The sequence below is a fragment of the Gavia stellata genome, unplaced genomic scaffold (assembly GCF_030936135.1).
Source record: "Gavia stellata isolate bGavSte3 unplaced genomic scaffold, bGavSte3.hap2 HAP2_SCAFFOLD_38, whole genome shotgun sequence".
Lineage (NCBI taxonomy): Eukaryota > Metazoa > Chordata > Aves > Gaviiformes > Gaviidae > Gavia > Gavia stellata.
In genome coordinates, this window is record NW_026776490.1 from 1,288,496 (window position 1) to 1,309,284 (window position 20,789).

Genomic DNA, 20,789 nt, shown 5'->3' on the forward strand with positions numbered 1-20,789 from the left:
AGCACACAAAAATAAATACAAAAAGAACCCAAACCCAACAAACAGGAAAGCGGAATAAAGACTGTAACATAAAACATTCACAATGCTGCACTCCAGTTCTCTCAGTAAGTGGAATGGTCTTTCTTCTCTGGGGAGAATGCATTCTCCAGATGTAAGCAAAGTATATGGTATATCGTTCACCCTAATGGGGCAAGGAACAAGACGACACTTTGTTTGGCAAAATGATTCTCTCTTGAATTCATCATGACCGTTTAGGGATCCTCACACACTTTACTAGGTTGCATTGTGAACTTCTGTGCCTTTTCAGTTTTGTTAGCCCCTGAAACTGCCTTTGAAGATAGCAATTATTTTCATCATTCAGAAGACAGCTTCATTGCTAGCCTCAACCCACATCCAGCAGAAGCTCATGTGTGCCTAGAACTTAACTTGAACAGATTCTGGAAAAAAGCTCATTAGAAACCATCAGAAAAATTACAGGTATTTCTCCATGCCTCAAACTTCATAAAAAGGAGACAGAAAGGTAACATTCCTAAGCAAGGGAGAGAATGATCTTACTGTTCCAAGACAACAGCTGGAGGAATAGAACACTGACATGACCCCACCATACATCGCTATGGCATGTCAGCAAGCATAAAATAAAGGCTGTTTTTTCCTTTAAAGGAGTCCCACATAACTTAAGCACCCAATTTTTCTTTTTAAATAAGCCCAACAAGCTAGTCTATACAGATATTTAAGACTTGCAGACTGTGGGTACAGAGCAGCATTCATCGCTTAGATTCCGAACCCATCTATTTTAGAATAGCCAAACGCGGACATCAGAACAAACCTTTGTTAATGCTATCCTCTCCGTCAGCATGGTTGGGAAATTTTTCTACAGTCTGACAGCTGAGTAGTTTGGTATTGCTGGCCTCCCCTCTCAGGGGAATGGCTCCATTTGTGAGATCTAAACTGTACTTTTCGTCACAGTATTCCAAACCCTGGGGAAAAAATGAAAGGAGAGAGAAAAGGTCATTTGGAGATGAAAACATACATTATACCTAAATACGAAAGAACGTATATCTCTAATATAATATGCATATTCTAGTGTATGTTTCCCACGCGCTTATTTCTGATGGCAAATAGAAACTACAGCTGACATGCAAGAGAATTAAATGCCAAATCGTAACGGGTAAGTTTGGCTGCAAAGGCTTTGCACGCTTTCAAAAGTTAGCATTTCCCTAACATTATTCATTTCTAAACATGTTCTGCAGAATGCCTTGCAACATCAAGGTTTCTTTACAAACCTAAATATATATCTACAAAGAGACATCCGAAATAATGCAACACGTCATATGCATGCAAAGCTCTTTGCTCCATGTCTTGAGAACAGAACTGAGGTAGGTAGAGAAGTCATGGCATTACAGCAGCTAAAGCTCTTTTGAGAGGTGTTCTCTATAAGCTCACCACTAGAGTGAAAACACATCTCTCTCTCTAGTAGCTATGAGAACTTCTAACTGCTTAGCAATCTCCTTTCAAACCACGTAAGCTCTTACCAGCTCCTCCTCTAATCTGGTCAGAGACTAATGGGTGAAATATCGCTCAGTTCCTTCACCAAGCACACCCAACAGCAAAAGGGGAAAACAGAGAGGACGTGGGATGCACATGGGCAATGCGTTTAGGATCACGAATTCCTACGGAGTCAGCAAACTACGTTGGGATATTCAGAAACTCCAGCAGGATTGTGTTGAACCTCTGATACCACCATTTTCTAAGCAAGCATTAACTGAAATACTGCCTCTCCAAATACAGCATTCCTTCAAACTGTCTACAATGCAACACATGAATGTGTGTATTGTGGACAAATAGCCGCTCTACAATTAAGAAAAAACCCAAACAAACCACCAAACAAAAAACCAACAACAACAACAACAAAACCCCACCAAATTAAATTTTAATTTAAAATTCGGAAAAAAACTAATCAGGGTGCTCTGTTCCTCTAGAGCATCGTACGTTTGTGTCATTAAAAAAATGCACATAAAGATAAGGAGATGACATCCATATTTAGACCACGCTGAATGACTTGAAGATATTTATACCTTGTCACCAGGATAGGTAATGCATTTTAAAGAAACACCACCTTTTCCAAACGCCTAACCTTCATCTATTCAACAGCAACATTTACAGATGAGGAAGGAGCTTTCCCATATATAAGGAAAAAGGTCAACATTTAAACTTATTCAAAAAAATCAAAACGCCCCGTCCCTATTGAAACGGAGTACCACGATGCAAGAATCACCCCTATTTCATTGCATACCTATTGAGAACATGCAAGAGAAAGTATCAAAAGAGGAGGAAAGAATTGCTCGGAATTAAGATCGCTTCCCCCTCAAAAAGATTTTGGAAGAGTTTCAAGCATACTACCGAAGAGAATTATACATTATACAGATGCGTCTGCTATCTGTTACATCTCTGAGATATAATGATACCTCACCTCTATTTTAAACACAACATCATCATTGGAGCCAGTTCTAACAATTTACGTCTACTCTTTTGACCAAATCATACCACCGGTTCCTGTATTGACGTATTTTGCTGGCTTTAAGAGTAGATTTCATAGGTAACCCAGCCAAAAAGTAGAAGGAGATATCTTTAGAGCTCCTACATTTCAGGACCAACACTTAAGAGAGACACTGTAGACACGTTTCATTTGAAGTCCTGCTGACAGAGCTCAAGAGAGAAACAAGAATATATAACCCCAAAGATCAGAAAAGAGTAAAGCTGCATGACCTTACTTTAAGAAAGGGAGACAGACAGAAGCTTGCAGTTTGGTTAAACAAAGCTATTCAAAGCCCTATCTTCTCTTCTGACATGCCGTTAATCTGGTGTTTAAATGAAGAATAATTTTATTTGTAAAAGCTGCTTCCTCCTCAGCAACTGAATTTATGCGGGCTCTCTGCAGATGAATCTAGTTGGAACACACGACGCCGCAGTATGAAATGGCGTGAGTTGTTGTCAAAAAGTATGGACAAAGGCCATGCCCAAGAAGACGCAGCCAAAGATTACGGTTTTTTAGTCACCTCTGAATTTTGATGGTAAATATTACCCCTGCCAACTTAACTGATACTCGCTTAGAGAAAACTACGATTTTCATCCTTTCACACACGTGCACGTCTTACCTCATACATGACCTGTCCTGATGCCAAGCGTTTTCGGTCACCAAATGCTAACTGCAACAGACGTAAACTCACAACATCACCTTCACTGAAAAAGGTGTACATTATGAAATTTGATTACAAAGCTGCTTTATAGTCCTCATTACCATTTTATTAGATCTAGACTGAAGTTTTCTTAATAGCGCTCTCTTGCTGAAGAGACAAACAGCACTTCCCAAGACATGATAATTGGTCACATTTGGCCGCTGAATCAGAAAGGAGGAAATTTTGACACTAACCACCTCAGGGGCAAATGCTAACCATACCCTTTGAAAGCTTTACTGTGTTGTATGGGCTAAAAATTGTCGGAAATAGTTCTTCACAGGGAAGAGTTCTCAATCAAAACTGCTTTAAAGTCAAACTTAAAAAGATTGCCACCCTATGAACAGCTGAGCTGATTAAATAGCTTGCTGATGCTGAGAGAGAGAGATACCTTTCTCTCCTTCCCTCACCACCAGAGTTCCAGTCCCTCTCTTGCATATGCTGCACCCTTCCACATATCGATTTCATCCATTAGCCCAGCAGGAAGCCATTGACTTTTCTGCTGAACAGTGATCGTTCTCTGCCAGGTGAGCTGAACTGGCTCATGAAGGCTCCAGAGACTGCTAAAGTTGGCACAAGGTAATGGGCAGTACCGTCACCTCCCTCCTTTAGGGGCAGCAGGCTGTTATGTCGGCACGGTTAGTGTTCTAGGTCTGCAGCCTCAACTACTGTGTTAATCCCATGGTGTGAATATCAGAAAAAGCATGAAGCAGTCATCAAGCAACAAAGGAAATCACTTAAGAATGCAAGCACTAAAATACAGCCACTGTTGCTTTGCCTTCTTTCAGAAGAGAGGAACTCCTAGGTCCCTCCTTCACGTCCGTTGAATCCTGTCAAAATTGCATTGTAAGCTTAACAGCTTCCCTACCTGAGAGAATCTCCCGCACAGCTAAACAAACAAAACAAATATACAGGTATTAACTGTACGTGAACAAATATATCTATATATATAACAATTAATTCAGGGGCTAATAGTAAGTTTTTCTTCACCTTTCTTGTGTAGACTGAACAGCCCACAAGTAGCAACAATTGCGAGGATCATTCTCAGGCTCTTGAAAAGTAACAGCATAGACAGGAATCCTTCCTCCTTCAAGCTGAGAGTGGTGCCTACAGGTTAAATCACATTATTAACATACTTAAGCCTTTCAACGTATGCCCTAATTGCAGGAACTTCTCCTGAAAAATAATTTTTAAAATCTGTTTTGTCAAAATACACACATTTCCTGCTTTCACTGAATACTACTGATAGAACAAACTGTCATATGGAAACCAGCTCTATCACATCCTAACTGCTTGGCATAACCCAAAGAAGCATGCTTTCCACAATTCCTCAATCCACAGGCACAATACGGAAAACAATCCTAGTCCAGTGGAGAGAAGGCGGTCCCATTTAGTCCATGTATGACTTAACAGTTATTTCAGAAGAGGATTTCTAAACCTTCCAAGACTATACTCAGAATTTCAGTCCCCGAAAAAGTTCTCTTTAAATTAACATACTTCCTTAAGCAAAACATTGAGAGCCCTGCACCTCCAGGCACGGCCAAGTGTAAAGGCCTACTTACTCCCTCTGCAAAGTTTTCATATTCCATAGTGACAGGCAGCCGTCTGAAAAACCCACAGCGAGCTGATTGCTTCTGCTTATGTAGCACAGGGTTGATATTGCTGTTCCTGAAGGATTTTGTAATTGCAAACAGAGATGTCTCCCTTCTCCGGCCACAGTTTCTCTTCTTTGTGCAACTTCAGCAGGAATTCCAGTGACAGCTTCCAGACCTAGACACCCAACACCACGCAATAAATGAATGCGTTATGCCACTGAGGTTGCATTTTAAACACTGACGTGACAAGGTGTATAACCTAATTCTACCGTCCCAGGCAAAATACCCCTTTATGCAACACTGGTTTTGCTATTTCCATTTTGTACGTTTTCAAAGAACACCACAACTCTCTGATCGGAAAGTTGTTCTCACTCGTCGTTCAAAACCAGGTAAAAGTGTAGCCTTCATAGACAAATTCTTCTTGGACTCTGTAAATCAGGAGTTTGGGCCTCATGACGAAGCTATTTGAAGTGACATCAGCTCCTGAAGCCACTGTTGTAATAGCCAAAACAGTCTATGCAATCTGAACACACAAATCAGAGATTTCGTTCATCCAAACGCATGACTTTTGACAAGTCGGGTTGATTTTAAAAAACAAGCCTAAAATTTGCCCCAAGTCAATTAACAGAAGCAGAAGAACATTCCCAAGAAATAGGGCACCTCTGACACAACTTCCTATCAGGCAGCTGCACTGACTCAGATGGGAAAATTCCTACACCTCACTGGCAAGAATCATAGTGACATGGGGATCTTGGTGGGAGGGGGGCATTTATAACATTAGAAGGCGTATTAAGCCACTCCCATATTTAATCTCTTCAGGACTACACGGTGTCAAACCGCCGCCTGTAACCAGTAGCCATGAATGTCTGCACACGAGTATCTTCAAAGCGGGATGCATATAGTTTCTTTAAAAGACACAAGATTTCTGACTATTAAATTCAAGCTTAAAAACGGCAAGCTTACCCGATGCTTCTCTTTCATTCTGAGTGCAAGAACAATCATCCAAACAAAGGTCAACCAGAAGTAGATGACCAACATCTGTAGCCACGGCTGCCACTCCGAAGAACCATCGCAGACTCTGATGTAGGTGCCGAGTGCTCGTACTGGGTCCTCCGTGATTAGTTATGGGTTCTATGGCAGTTACCTGCAGGAAAGCGACAAGTTAATATTGAACTGAATTAACTTCAGCTGAAAAGGTCCATTCTATTATTACAGCTTACCAATTGCCACTCCCTACTTAGAAATAATTAACTCTAAGAATTAAACACAGAAAACCAGTTATATGCAAGAAACTTCATCCTATTTAAGGGACTTAAGTTAGAAAGACAAAACTACACCTAGTTCTCCCACTGCTCACAGCCCATCAGCACTGCGATACAGTCTACGCCTTCTTTGCCAAACAGGTATTCGGAGAGATCATGGCTGTAAGTCAGATGAGGCAGCGGTCAAGCTGCACGGTAGACACACCATTTTCCATGGGAATGAAACATTTTTGGAAAGTGTTGAAGGGAGATAGTAGCTTAGCAAAATTTACACGAGTCCTCATTTAGAATAAAAATAACCACCAGATAAAGTCAGAAAAGGTGTAAATGCACACCAGCACTTTTAGGAATGTTAACAGAAATGTTAAAAGCCAGCCTAAAACAACGGCAAAAAGAACAGCAGCTTGTTAGAGAAAGAGCTAACTCCAGCTAAGGAAGAAGCGCACACTGCTCTTGAACATGTGGAGCAGTCTGCACGCAGCTTTATTACAAGGGGAAGACAGACCTTTCAGCACCTGCAACACGTCCCAGGACTATACGGACTGCTCTAGCAGAGATACAAGCGCACAAAGACTCCGGCACTAAAGCTATACAACAATAGAACAGAGGCTATGGTTTAGCCTTCTTACAAAAAGCAGCACAACAAAACCAGGAACCTTTACATCAACAGCACAGTTTGACAGGAAAGTAAAACAAAGAAGTGAGCATCACAAGGCAGTCCATTTTTTAATACATTTCCCCCGCCCCCCTCCACCCCCCAAGAGGTGGGGAAAAATAACCAAACCCCTAAGCCCCAAAGTTTTCTCCTCTCCCATATCAAGCACTTGCTGGGACTACACTGCCTGGAAATCTACCACAGAATTTACCTTTCATCTTGGTCACGAGAATTCTAATCTTAGAAGTACCTACAGTAATTTGGACAACTTGGGTTTCTGTCAGATTTATAGGAAAGCTAATGACATTTCCAATCTTCAAAATACTGTACATATCTTGCTGCAGAATTAGCCAAAGGTCAAGTGTTCCTTCTAACTTCTTTTTCTTTTAAGATTTCTTTCCTTGTACAACTGGCCCCAAAGGAATCTCTTCCATTTTTGCATACGGTCTTCCAAAAATGTTGCCTGGTTTTAACACTTCAGTTTTCCACGTAGAAGCTCCTGAAACTGCATATTTTTCCACTGCGCTATGCACTGGCTTTTCATATTCTCCCAGACTACTGCCAACTCATTCTGGGAATGAAGAAAGGACGCTGTTCTCACCTCACTGAATCTGAATGCTACCCTTCTGCCTCATACAAACCAGCAAAATTTGAACCCTTCCATAGTTCTGAAACATACAACCATTAGAAACCAATTCAATATAATGAATGTTTTAAATTCAGATTTGCTTTTACTAGAATCCAGTTCAAATAATACTCCATTAACTCTTTCAGTTGTCTGCGGCATTTCACCTGTATATCCAGAGGGCAGTTAGAGAGCACAGAATCACAGAACCATTAAGGCTGGAAAAGACCTGTGAGATCATCAAGTCCAACCATCAACCCAACACCACCATGCCCAGTAAACCATGTCCCAAAGTGCCACGTCTACACGTTTTTTGAACACCTCCAGTGATGGTCACTCCACCACCTCCCTGCATAGCCTCTTCCAATGTTTGACCACACTCTCAGTAACAAAATTTTTCCTAATATCCAGTCTAAACCTCCCCTGGCGCAACTTGAGGCCGTTTCCTCTCGTTCTATTGCTAGATAAATGGGAGAAGAGACTAAGGAAAAAAAAAAGGAAAAAAAAAGAAAAAAAAAATTATGCCTAAATTCTTTCTCAGCTTGTGAGTTTGGGTTTTTTAACTCATTCTTTGCTCTCCGAATGACTACACATCTACTCTTACACTAAAAGGCAGTCATACAGTCACTATAAATACCCCGTATTAATACACTAATGGCTTGACACCTTGGACCAGAGTTGCTCAAAGTTAGGGTTAACCTGTAGAACTTAGTTGTCCACTGAAGATATACCCACACGGAAAACAGTCCAGAAATTAAGGTGCTCATCAAAGCCTTAAAATAGTAACAACAAAAACTGCAGAACGTGATGTTAAGACTAGGTCTGCAGTTTAGTTTTAAAAATAATCATTACGGAAGTCAGAGAAACATTCAGGCAGATTAAAAACGCATGTTACGTAATGTATAATTTGGAAGTATGAGTTACAGAATAAATTCAAAGCATAGGGACAGTGGCCAAGGGCAAGTTTTATCTACTTGTTTTTGCTAACCCTTACTCCCACTCACAACTTAGAAGTTAACAGTCCGACTAGCAATACCTGTGGCCTGTCTATGCTGATCTAACTAAGCTAATAGCAAAAAGATAGGAAGCAAAATGAAAGCAACAGGCCAAACATGCTTGTCATCAAGAGCGTTGAGGGCATAAGAGCAGAACTTCAGGTAAGCTTTGGCTTTATTCCAAAATCCATAACCTTTGTCACACAACAGCCAACTTTTCCCCCCCGAGGCTTCTTCGTATTTTCTCCTGAACCATTGTCTTGCGGTATAGAAGAACTCCCCAATACAACGGGCAGGTCTAACTACGTTCTATTTCAAATCACTTTGCTAGACACAGATTCGGTATGTGACGTGATCCTTCTTAACCTTTCCTTTTCCTATTCCCTGCTTACGTAGATCAAAGAAATAAAACTTAACAAAGCTATGACCTTTTTCACAAACATAGCTTACTTACTGATTATACGCTGATGTCAGCACACAGCTTGTCATTCCACCTCAAACTCTAAGATTTATCAAGATGATAGGCAAACTAACACAGCGGAGCACCAACCCAACTCATATCTTTAGAAATTACCACAATACAAATGCTTACTGCTAGTAATCACGCTGTAGCACTACAAACAAACAAAACTTCCTCCAGCTGTATTCTAGCAAGTCAAACCAAATCACGTTATGGAAAGCTGAGTAATAGAAAAGTATTTATTTGTGGCAGATTCTAAGGTGAGAAAAATACAGGGAATCTGGGTTTTCTATTAACTGACGCTGATTCTTGTTTACATTAAGACAATGAGACTAGGGGACATTACGACACTTGAGTTTATGGGTTACAGAAGACAGAAAAAAATGAGTAACATCACACCAGTGCATCCCATCTACACAAACACAATATTCAATGAGCAGAGATTCAAGGACTTCAGACTGAAAGTCAATCTTTCAACAGTCTGTCAGATACCTCACTCAAGGCTCGTTTTTCCTACTTAAGTCAACACAAAAATGTGTTCTGCTCTGAAGTCAGACCTGCTTGCTAGCCTGAGATACAAGGGAATGTGTCTCAGTCATTTACAGCACAACTGTGGAAGTTTGAGGTATTTTAAAAACATTATTTCTAACAGAAATTAACCGTTTAGGAAACGCATGCTACGGACGCTTGAAAGAGTGGGGGTTTTTCCTTTCTCACTCTGGCCAGGAAAAGGTATTTTGCAATGCCTTTTTGTGGAAGCGGAGAATTAGGTAACTATGTGCTCTACAATAAAAGCAGGAAATTTGGTTTACTCTCAGTAGACTCAGAAGATAATGGTACCGTTATGCCAAAGATTTTACATCAAGGCTCTCTCGACTCGATTCTCTGAAGTGACAGTACGTTAATGCAATACAGAACAAAACACCTCCTACAAAGAGGCACTCCAAAGCTTTTCCTGAAGCAGGATTATGCAGCACCTAACAACATAAAAGCTTCCTTTCGCCGCTTAAAAAGTACGTACCCTTCCTGGAAGAACAACTGCTTTAACCACTCTCGATATTCCAAGGTCGTACAGACAGAGAACACTTCCCGCTGCTTCTTCCAACCCAACCAATAGTCCAGTTGTCTTCTGCCAGGAAAACTCCTTTACCACACGAACAGTGGGACGCCTTTTATTTAGTCCACTGAAACGATATGCAGAGCGCCGCTCTCCTGTCACAGAGTTCACCACCTCCAGTTGAGGACCACACGCCAACCATGCTAGGCCATTTCTCCCTGTAAGAGAAAAGAAAGCCGACTAAAGCAAATTTCCAACACAAGACTCAAAACAACTGAAAAAAGTCACAGTCACTGCCCCTTTCCTTCAATAAAAGGCCCTAACGGAGGAAGACCGACTTCCCTAATTCTGGTCGGTTCTCTAAAATCACCCATAGAAATCCTCAAGCAACACATCTTAACATCAACCACCTTTTTATTTTGCATTTGTACTTGTCATTCCTGCACTGAAGAATTTTGATCGTTTGGGATAAAGATTACAATATATTGATCTATAGTCTTTATACCATAGTCGGCTTGGTTTTGCTAGAAATCATCTACATACAGACGGGAATACAAGTCTTAAAGCATACTTCAAACATAACAAATCTAAGCCAATTCATTTTTAGTTTATAAATTTCACTTGACGCGTGCCTACTTTGGGCAGGGATTTGGACTTCAGCAAGAAATTGTTTTAAAACAGGCACTGCGTTAGTAAATTTAAACTTTTACACGTGCCGATCACAGAAAGAATTTAAGACATTTGCTCCACTGAACTGCTTCAAACTCGAAGGAAGTATTAACTCCATTACTGCATTGACAGTTAGGCAGATAGATTCTACCTGGTCTTGACAGAAGCCTCGACATCCAGCTCGGCACCCAGCTCTGCTTTCAGATCACCTGGAAAGTCAACTACCTAATCTGCTTAGCCACTTCCAGCAGCTCTCGCTGCCTACTCATCTGCATCCTATTAAATACTTTGGAAATACAGCTGCAGCGCTTAACAGTGCTGCCCTCTTCCTTCTGTTTTTATTCAGACTAGAAAAGAAAAAGCAGGGGCTTTTGCCGCTGTAACATTGTGGGAGAACTATTTCTGCGTGTGATGTTATGATGGTCATAGAGCTTGAGCTGGTGCAAATAAATACGGCCCAAACCAACACTATTACTTTTTGCAAAACTGCCTTGTATTTAAGCAGAAATTGAGGAGAGCTCACTGACTCAGCACGTTTAAGTAAATTATTCTAATAGCACAAGATCAGTGCACGTGGTTGTAATTTCAAAGTTTAACTATACTAGTGTTTTCATATTAGCATTTTCAATCGTTACAACATCCTTTTTGTTCTCTCCAAACTTGATGCATCTTAACAGCGCCAACCTGACACAGTTGATACTATGACCCTATGCTTCAGGTAACCTCCAGGCCGTAACAGCTTTATACCACCACCAAATTTAAGGGAAAATGCTCACCTCTAGAAAGCTTCCCGCACAGCACAGAATCTAGGGGTATGCCATCTTCCCCAAGTGCCTGAAGAGTCACCTCTGGAAACTGCAGCAGACTGCTCGTTGCCCGAGCCGTTAGCTCTCCCATTCTTCACTCTAAATAAAGAAAACAATGCAAAAATAGACTCATGTCAGCTATAAATAGTTTTGAGCTTGACAGAAGTTTGCCATATTTTACTCCTGCAGAAAGAGGATTTTGTGAGTGAGTTAGCCGGTGATTTAGTGAGTATCACTGGGTCATTTCTTTCCCACTTAGGCAGAAAACCTCCCCCAAATGTTTTAGGCAAAACCCCTACATTTAATCCAAAACCAAAGTTTTAGTCTCAAAAGCCACTAGCACAACAGAGACTGTCTGTATCAGAATTCTGGAGTCAGGCTTACTTCACACAAGTGCACCCTACACATTGTCTTGCAGAGGTTGTGCGGATGCTCCACAAGCTCTCCAAGAAGCACAGATCTACAGCAGAAGGTGAGAAGAAGAAAGAATTTTAGCTCTCTAGCCCAACAGCCCCCAACAGCTAAGATCCTGTCTCTGATGCAGACCATAGCCTTGATTTCCCTTTAAATGAGAAAACAAACAAAACCAACACAGATAGGAATTTGACACTAGAGCCAGTTTACACAGCTATCTCCTATGGTTATTCTCTAACAAAACTATACTGCCATTCAAGAGTTGCAGTCCCTGCCTAACGTGGCTAAGCTAGCAAAAGTTCCTAAAGCCAGTTCTGAAATTACGCTCTTTTTTACATTGCTTGTTGTACCTGGACAGATGGATGGAGGTGCCAAGTGTCGCGGTACAGAACACACACACAGCCTTCCAGCACAGGGAGACAGTAGTTAATAAGGCATTTCCAGCGTACCACACGCTTGCCCCTCTCAGCACAAGTTCCGGAATCACAGAATCACAACAAAGAGGATTCCAATCCCTGGAACCCACGTGGCCCAACCCCCCCGCTCAAGCAGGGTCACCTAGAGCAGGCTGCCCAGCACCGTGCCCACACGGCTTTTGAATAGCTCATTCTGAAACGTACTTTTACGAGCAGCAACCTGACAAGCTGAACAGCAAAAGCATTTGCAACACGTGCAACAGGCCCTGGTTTTTGGTGACTCTCTCCTACCAATTTAAGCATTCTCTCCACCACATAAGGAAAACACTACCACACCAGCAAAGCCTTGTCACCGTTATTTCTCTAAAACCGTACCTGACAGCTTACTAGGTAGAAGAAACAAAATTAATAGATGCCTGATTAAGTTCATTTCACTGTCCTAAGAAAGCAAACCCCAGGCAAATCAATGCAGGAAAACGAGTTGATGCAGTCAGTGAATGAGGAGCTGTCCTCAGCAGAACAGGATACAGTCCTGTGTGCCCAAACGCCTGTGGCAGCTGCCAGCCAAGACTGATACAACCGTCCAGACTAAGAAGGCACTTGAACTACCACGTTTAGCCATACACACCACGTGGGGTTCAGCATTCCCCACAGAATTAAGTCCCTAAATTTCCCATAAGTTTACCAAGCACGATCAGGAAGCAATTATTAGACCTGAAAGACTGACACCACGCTTCTTTCCATTGGCAGAAGCTCCACACCCGGAGTCACCTTCCTTCATTAAGGAAGAAGTCAAGCACTTTTGTTTAAGGCAGCAACTTTGCTGCGTGATGCGTGCTTCGTGCAAAAATCAAGAGACCCCCACAAAACGCGCTGGATTCCTGTAAAGCTGTGCTCTCCCCATTAAACCCAGCCCTCTTGCTGCGATCGCCGCTCTACGCAGATAGCGAATTTCCTGACGCCTCCCTTTGGCAGTTACCCATGTTGAAGCAAAGAAACGCTTCGCGAAGAGCAACTGGGAGGGGAGCAGCGTACGGCCTTTCAGTGAAGGTGTGCCTTGAACGATTTATTAAGCAAGTCACCATCAGACCCCGTCTTTCCCAGAGCAGCCCGTCACGCACTCCTTGGCTCTTACACGCCACAGCCTCCTACTGAAATGCTTCTGTCTGGCTAAATAAGTCACGTTGAGATCGGTTGCTTTCAGAAACATGCCCCAAATTAAAAGCAGTATTACCCTTTTTTAAGAAAAAGAACAAAGAACGCGTCTGCCCCATGTTCCAGCGTGTTTATCTCATGACTGGTTTTACAGGGAATATCTTTGGTTCTCCCTGTCAAGGACTTTGAAACGACACAAGCCTGAGCTGCTTCGACATGGCTGGGTGCATTCACTGGCATCTCTTATTTCCGTAATAATTTCTTATAACTACAAAATGAAGACAAGAAACTACAATGTAGTTAGAAGTAGACAGCATATTCTGTCAGCTGAACTCATGAGAGATTTGATATTACATTGTGGACCCCTAACCAAGGGCTTACATTGTGGACCCCTAACCAAGGGCTTAAAAGCCCCTGGAAGGTCTTGTCGGGGCACTGCTGGCAGAGAGGTGTGTGAGTAACAAATCTGAAAGATGACAAGAAGGGGAAAACATCAGACCACAGGTTAAGGTATCTGGCCGCGATGCCTGTTTCTGGGAAACTCGCCTGAGCCACGGCGGCATACTGGTGCTCCCACTCCTTCCGGGCTTCCTCCAGCCGGGACTCCCTCGTTGCCCGTGTGCTCCGGATCTGCTGCTCATGCTCAGCCAGCAAAAACCGCACCTCTTCTGAACAGCTTTAACCAGGGTATCTACGTGTAAGATAGCAAACCCCGTGAGGGACGAGGACCAGCACCGTGGCAGCCACGCAGCGTGTTCACAGTTGTTCAAAATGTTCTCTGCCACCCACTTTGTAAGAAATCCACCGGTGGACCTACCTCAGCTGCATTCCCACCACACTTCCTCGATCTTACAGATTACCAAAGATGCCTCCTGATAACGTTTGGGGAAGTCAAAATCTACTTGCTATTTATGCTGAAATACGTACGTGTTTCGTCGGCTGTTGGTGGCCCTGTGCTCCCGAGCCCAGCCAGACTGGACAACACTTTCTTATTTTCAGCCTTCAGGTCTCTTATAAGCTTCTCACCGGGACTTGCATTTACCACTGCTTTGTGGTAATATGAAAATACATAAAAGACAAAACAGAAGCCGGTACCCAGATAATCTCAGCAAACAGCAAGATTTCCTGTCAAAAATTACTCTTCTCCCCCCGCCCACCCCCCCACCCCCCTTCTTTTGTTCTTTTCCCTGTTCAGATATATCCCATGTAGCTCTGGAACTTCACAAGCAAAAAGGTCTCACGGCCACTTTGCTCCTCGGGTGGAAGCATCTGATGCCCTCTCTTGTACTGTTACCAGCAATCACAGCCTGGTTTGGTTTTGCCCCTGCCAGCCCAGGAAAAACCTTCTCTTCTGCAGCTAACCCTAACCGGCAGCAACGTAGCCATAGCTGCTGTGCCTCCAGTATGCGGGGCAATGTGGGATGGGATACCTGAAAACCAGCCCTCATCCACTGTAACTGTGGGTACGCCAGGTAGGCAGACAAATCCCCTGCAGAGACAAGCCCACCTGCCCCGGCATGGAGCTGGCTCAGGCGTGGGGAGTTTGTTGGTCTGCGTTCATCGGCACGTGAAAGCAATTCAGCTCTTTGCAGCACTGAACTGGTGCTGGAAACATTAAATCTTCTGCTCCTGATATCTCCTAACAGCCAGGCTGCTGCGGCCACGAGCTTGCAGAGCCACGATCCATCCACTTTGGGATAAGAGACGTGTAAGTGCCTGACCTCTTTTTATGGGAGCTGGAATAAGAAGGAATTAGTGCTGGAGTCCCAGAGAAAACCTGACTGAAAGGACTGCAAAGAGAGCGGTTTTCAGTGCTGAGCCCCAGAAAGGGCAGGAGCAGAGCAAAGGGGAGGAGAGAGGGAACCCTCTCCTCCAGAAGGAGCCGACGGACTGGGAAAGTGGCCGGGGAGCAAGCGGCTCCTGGGCAGGAAGGAATAGCTCTGCTGGGATCTGGGATTGGGAAACAGAGACGACAAATGCCTGGTAGCAGGGATCATCTGTATGTTCTACGTTTCAGCCATGTTTGGTCTGTGGGACCCCAAACTACAGCTTAGTTTTAGAGGTGCTGGGAGAGAAAGGGAAGGAAAGATGCTGAATTAAGTCACACCTGTGAGAGAGACCCAGAATTCTCAGGAAAAAGAGTTACCGCTGTCATACAACGTAGTTGTGAAAATATATGCCGTTCGTTAAGAAGAATACAGAATAAGCTCTTCATATGCTGCCCTTGCTTACTGACAGATTCACTCTTTCTTCATCCTGAGCTGTCAATCACTTTGAACTGGTATCTTTTGTCCTTTTGCCCAGCACCTGGCTGCAATTTGCACCAAGACCAGAGAGGGAAAAATTATGGAAGTGCACCTTTCAGCATATCGTAAAGTTGACAGAGTTTCTTCGTAACAGACGTCTGCTGGACTCACGTCCGCAATCTGTAAGCATATGAAAAGTATGAGCTGACATTACATTTTGAAGGAGGCGTTTTGAAAGAGTTGTCAACACTACCAAAAATCAGATAAGCATTAACATGGAAAAATCAACCATTAAGGTCTTTAAACATAAAAGGAGAACCCTAGCATCTTCGCAATCTGGCTATAACTTAACTCTTTTTAACACTTTCACAAGAAATGAGACAGACAGACCGTCAGACCGACAGACAGAAAGATGAGAGGATACAGGTGGCTTTTGCAAAAATTACTACTGGAGGCACTTGAATCCTGGTAACTCTGGCTTACGCTAGCATCAACGCAAAAAACCAACCTCGCAAAACCACTTTGATGGTATTTGTACAAGTAACAGTTGAAGAATCTGTCCTTAAATTTGTTCAAAACATCTTCGGTGAATTACGGGAGTTAGCATTTGAAGAAGCTCAAGTAAACTGTTTTAGGACTACCAGCATTTACAGGCAATGTTTTCACATGGGCACATTTTCTATTTGTATCTTTCCATCTTTCACTTGATAGTACTTTCTTTAACAAAAATACCTCTTCAAAGATGCTGGAGTATACAGTTAATCCACCTGAGACAAAGAAGAACCTATGGGAGCTGCATCTTATTTAGGAATGCAATATCTGGTGCGCAGCACAAACAATCATCTCAGCATTCAGGAAACAAAGTAGCTGTTTCGTAATACTGCCTAGTTTTATGTAAAGAACATGGCTTTTCTATAAAACACGTGCTTATGAGTTATCTAGCTAGATTTATCTGCATTTAGATACATTTTTACAAATATGCCAAAAACTCTTTCAGCAGAAATGGGGTTTGTATCTCTAATGGAGAGAGCGAGCGAGCGAGCGAGAGAGATTTTGTGCCAGCCACATTTCTGCTCTGAAAACAGAAGTGCTCTCCATTTGAGTAGTGCGTTTAATAGTGGCAAGAAACTTTTGACCAGCAGAAGGGTTCTCACCTTTATGTTGCATAGAAAGCAAAGTTAAGTTTGAAGCTACACCCACTTTCACCAACGTTCCGAGCCATGCAATTCTATTTCAACAGGTAAACTGGGATATAAATTCAAGAACCAGTTTACCATGATGGGCCCTGCTGTTTCCTCAGGACCGAGTCCCTGCATGGGATATGCAGCACCTTCTTTTCCGTAGCAACCTCGACCAGAGCACTAAGGGAAAATAAAGTGAAAAGATGTGAACGATATAAGCGTAACTATCAAAATCAAATTGGGGGGCGGGGGGGGTGTGGGAGGGGGGCACGGAGGGGGAAAGCTACCAGATTAGAAACTCCAGTATATTCATGCTTATGTACATGCTTCACTATATTTGTTCTTATGTACATCTCACGCTTTATTCATTGATTAACCATGCAGCAAAGAATCCTGAATGGAGGGAAGATTTTTTTCATATCTAGAAATTTCTTTTTTACTTCACAGGAAAGGATTAAAAAAAAAAAAAACCACTAAAAAAACCTGATGACAGTTCTTAATGTGGTTAGACTTAGATTTACACGTGTTCCTTCCTTCAATCTGTCTCTTCCCAGTCCTGAGGATTTTTGCCTTTTGCTTCCTGCCAAGCCCACCAGATTTATAACTGACCGTTTGGTGATTGCTTCAGTCGAGAAAAATCTGTTAAAATATGGTATCAACAGCAGGAACAATTACCAAATCAATTGCTCAGACATTATTAAGTAAGATACAGAAAACGATACTCTGCAGAAACTCAGAGGAAATATCTTGGGATAGTTACCGGTATTGGAACACCTTCTATGTGCAGAATTGCTTTAAAGATGAGAACTGCAAAGGTGTGCCTGAAAAGAAATGACCTCCCGTCTCTCGGGATTAAGCAACAGGCAATACCGCTCATCCCCTGCACCCGCAGAAAGGGAGTATGGAAACACCCCTGGCTCCCAATAACATACTCTTCATGACAGAATTAAAGCCTGGAAAAGTGTGGAGATATGTTGCTTTGTCAGGGCTTGTGCTTTTGTAGGTATTCTCTGAATTCAACTACACTGTACAACTTGACGCTCCACTTGGAGCCAGGATGTCAGAGCATGTCACGTAACGCATTGTGCTGCTCCATCTTCTGCTAGCAGATAGCTCAGAGCTGGATCACCTCTGAAACGTACTGCTAATGTGGTGGGACTCTGGGGAGTGGTAACAGTGTTTCATAAGCTGTTTTTAATGTTCTTGATTAGTTTGGTATCAATTACCTAGTGATTGTTTTTTGTACAAATCCAGGATTTTACACATTTGGATTAAGTTTATACAGTTGTGCATTTAATTTGCATGGTCTGTTAGCAAAACACTAAATAAAATTCTTTTGGTCAAGTTTTCATCAGACTAATAAGAATCACAGAATCACAGAATCACTAAGGTTGGAAAAGACCTGTAAGATCATCAAGTCCAACCTTAAAAAAAAAAACCAACAAAAAAAACCCCCACCAAACAAACAAACAAAAAAAACCCACAAAAAAACAAACCACAACACACCAAAAACCAACCCACCCAACACCACACAGCACCATGTTTAGTCTGAGACCACAATGGTGGTTGGTATCATCTCAGAGACTGGCCTACTTAAAAATACAAAAAGGAAAAATAAAGGTAAGAATCATGAATAGGGAATCCTTAGTCCCAGCATGCATTTGTGGGGAAGGAAAGAAAATACTCTGCTCTGACACAGCCAGTCCAGAGATTTCTAATAAAACGGGAGCTGTTTCACCCTCATCAGTTCTGTCTTCATGACACTAAACCTTTCAAAACCGACTGTAGACTTTATTTTAGAAATTTCCACCTAAGTGACAATGGTAGCACTTCTGATTCTTTCAGGCTAATTTGCAGTGTGATTATAGAATAAATTCAGGTGTATTAATGAGAGACATCTCCTGTACTCTCTGCTTCATTTTATGGTTATTTAGAAACAACATATGGAACAGTTACCACACTCACAACCTAGAAAGATAGGGGCAGTAGCAAAGCTTGTGAGCTAAAATCCAGTATTGCTACATGCATGAAATCATAGATAAGTGTGACAGGATGTGACATCTAAGATACAGTTTGACTTACCAATGAGGGACAAAGCTAAGATAAGATGTACTGCCTCTGGAGAGAAAAAAAAAAAGAGAGAAGAAAGATTCACTGTAGGAATAATTTTGATTTTTGAAAGAAATCACAATGCTTCAAAATGATTGTGCTATAATGGTTATAGCATCAAAAGCAAGGATAAACTCCTGGGAAGACATATTTGCAGTATTTCCATTTAACCATTTCAAGGCAGGTGGGTGGATAAAATACAGGAATTGCCCACAGCAATGACTTCCCTTTCAATACATACAGTTTACTCATGATCTCCATGTGGTTTATAGGGCTGGGTAGCCTACATCCATAGTTTTTCCCCTTCTGAGACTTGCTGTCTCCCAGTAACCCCAACTTTTATAATTGACGCCCTTGTTAATAATTGTTTTCTCTCCCTCTCAACCCCATTGTAGTAAATGTCATCTAAAAAACTTAGTGCACAGAGAAGGCAAAGAAATACATGCATAAGGGAGCGTGAGGCTGTTGGGTTTTCTGTGTGATAGCAACAGTGCAAGTACTGTCACTTGCGTTCACTCCCGCTCTGCACAGTATGAATGACCATATGAACCTGGGGCAATTGAGATCTGGACCCTTTGCCTTTCTGATTTGGCACATCAAGAATTTGTTCATTATAAAAGTGCTAAAAGTCATAATACCGTATTCTAATGGGGAGGGCTACAAAACAAGCAAAAAAAAACCCAAAGAAAAGGCAGCTTACAAGATCACTGAAATGTTGGTGTTGAAACTGGTGTGTGACATTGATATACATAGAAATGATTTGACTCCACTGCAACCAGCAAAAGGCCCCAGTGACCTTGCTGAAGACACTGGAGCAGGGTCGATCTGAGCATAGGCAGACTGATACCTGTGAATACTGCTCAAAAAGCCAAATTAGCAAGCACTTTTGCATGATCTGTCTTGCTGCCTGGGCATTTTCCCACAGTGCTTGGAGCTCTGATTAAGGCAGTCAACCATAAATCACTAAGGCACGTGTCAATGAAGCCCTTACGATGCCACTGGGGATAGAGGAATCATATCCTCTTATTGCTTTAATCGTGAGGCTGGAGTCCATTAAAAATCCATTTAAATCTATGAACTGGTGCTAGTTTTAAACTGGTAATTTATGTCCAGTGGATATTAGCAGCATTTTTTTCCCCTGTATCTGAACTATTGCCAAGAGCTGCTCTAACTAATGTATGATATTCATGTTCAGGCTTACACAATATAATCTCCTTCACTTTCTGGGTATGTATCAGCAGGCAGCAGTAATGGGCATTGTCTGAATCAAAGCCTCTTATAGAAATGTTGCAAACCAAAATGAAAAGTCTGGAATAGCTCACTGTCAGTATACGGAAAGTATTCCAAACTGGGAATTGATCAGTGGATTTTCTGCCATCATCTTTCAAACTGCGTTTTGGAAGAACTCGGACAAAAATTCAGTAATAGGTACCTGATGCCCAACATTCACCGACGAGGATGAGCTGTACAATAATAATAAACCAAATGCTTTTAACAAACAAGGGCAAATTCAGTCTAGTTAATTACTTTGTTATTTTTGGAGTTTGAGTGTTGCAGGGGCAATCTGTCCTTGTACTCATCTGATTTGCAAGACACAGTAGAAGCTCTTCTCCTCCATGCCAGCACTTTTGCATGGTGGCCTTCAAAATTAGGCAGCCAGCCCTGCACTTCTAACTGACAAAAATCAGTTTCTACAAAGGGGTCCAGTTGAAACAGTGCAGAACTGGTGTATATTGTACTGTATTAAGAAACACTAAAGAAGAAAAGCAACAGCAATGGCACACCTGGCACCTGTATTACTGTGTATACACGCAAACAACGTAGAAGCAAAGACAACTTGGGCAGATGTATCCCGAGGCTGGGATGGTTCTGGAAGCTTCTGGGCAGGGTCATGACCCATTTAAAGTAATC

At 42.2% G+C, this 20,789-nt stretch overlaps 1 pseudogene; it reads right to left on the reverse strand.

Annotated features, from left to right (window-relative positions):
* The window catches only part of LOC132321026 (ATPase family AAA domain-containing protein 2-like), a 185,476-nt pseudogene that overhangs the window by 81,109 nt on the left and 83,578 nt on the right, over positions 1-20,789 (reverse strand).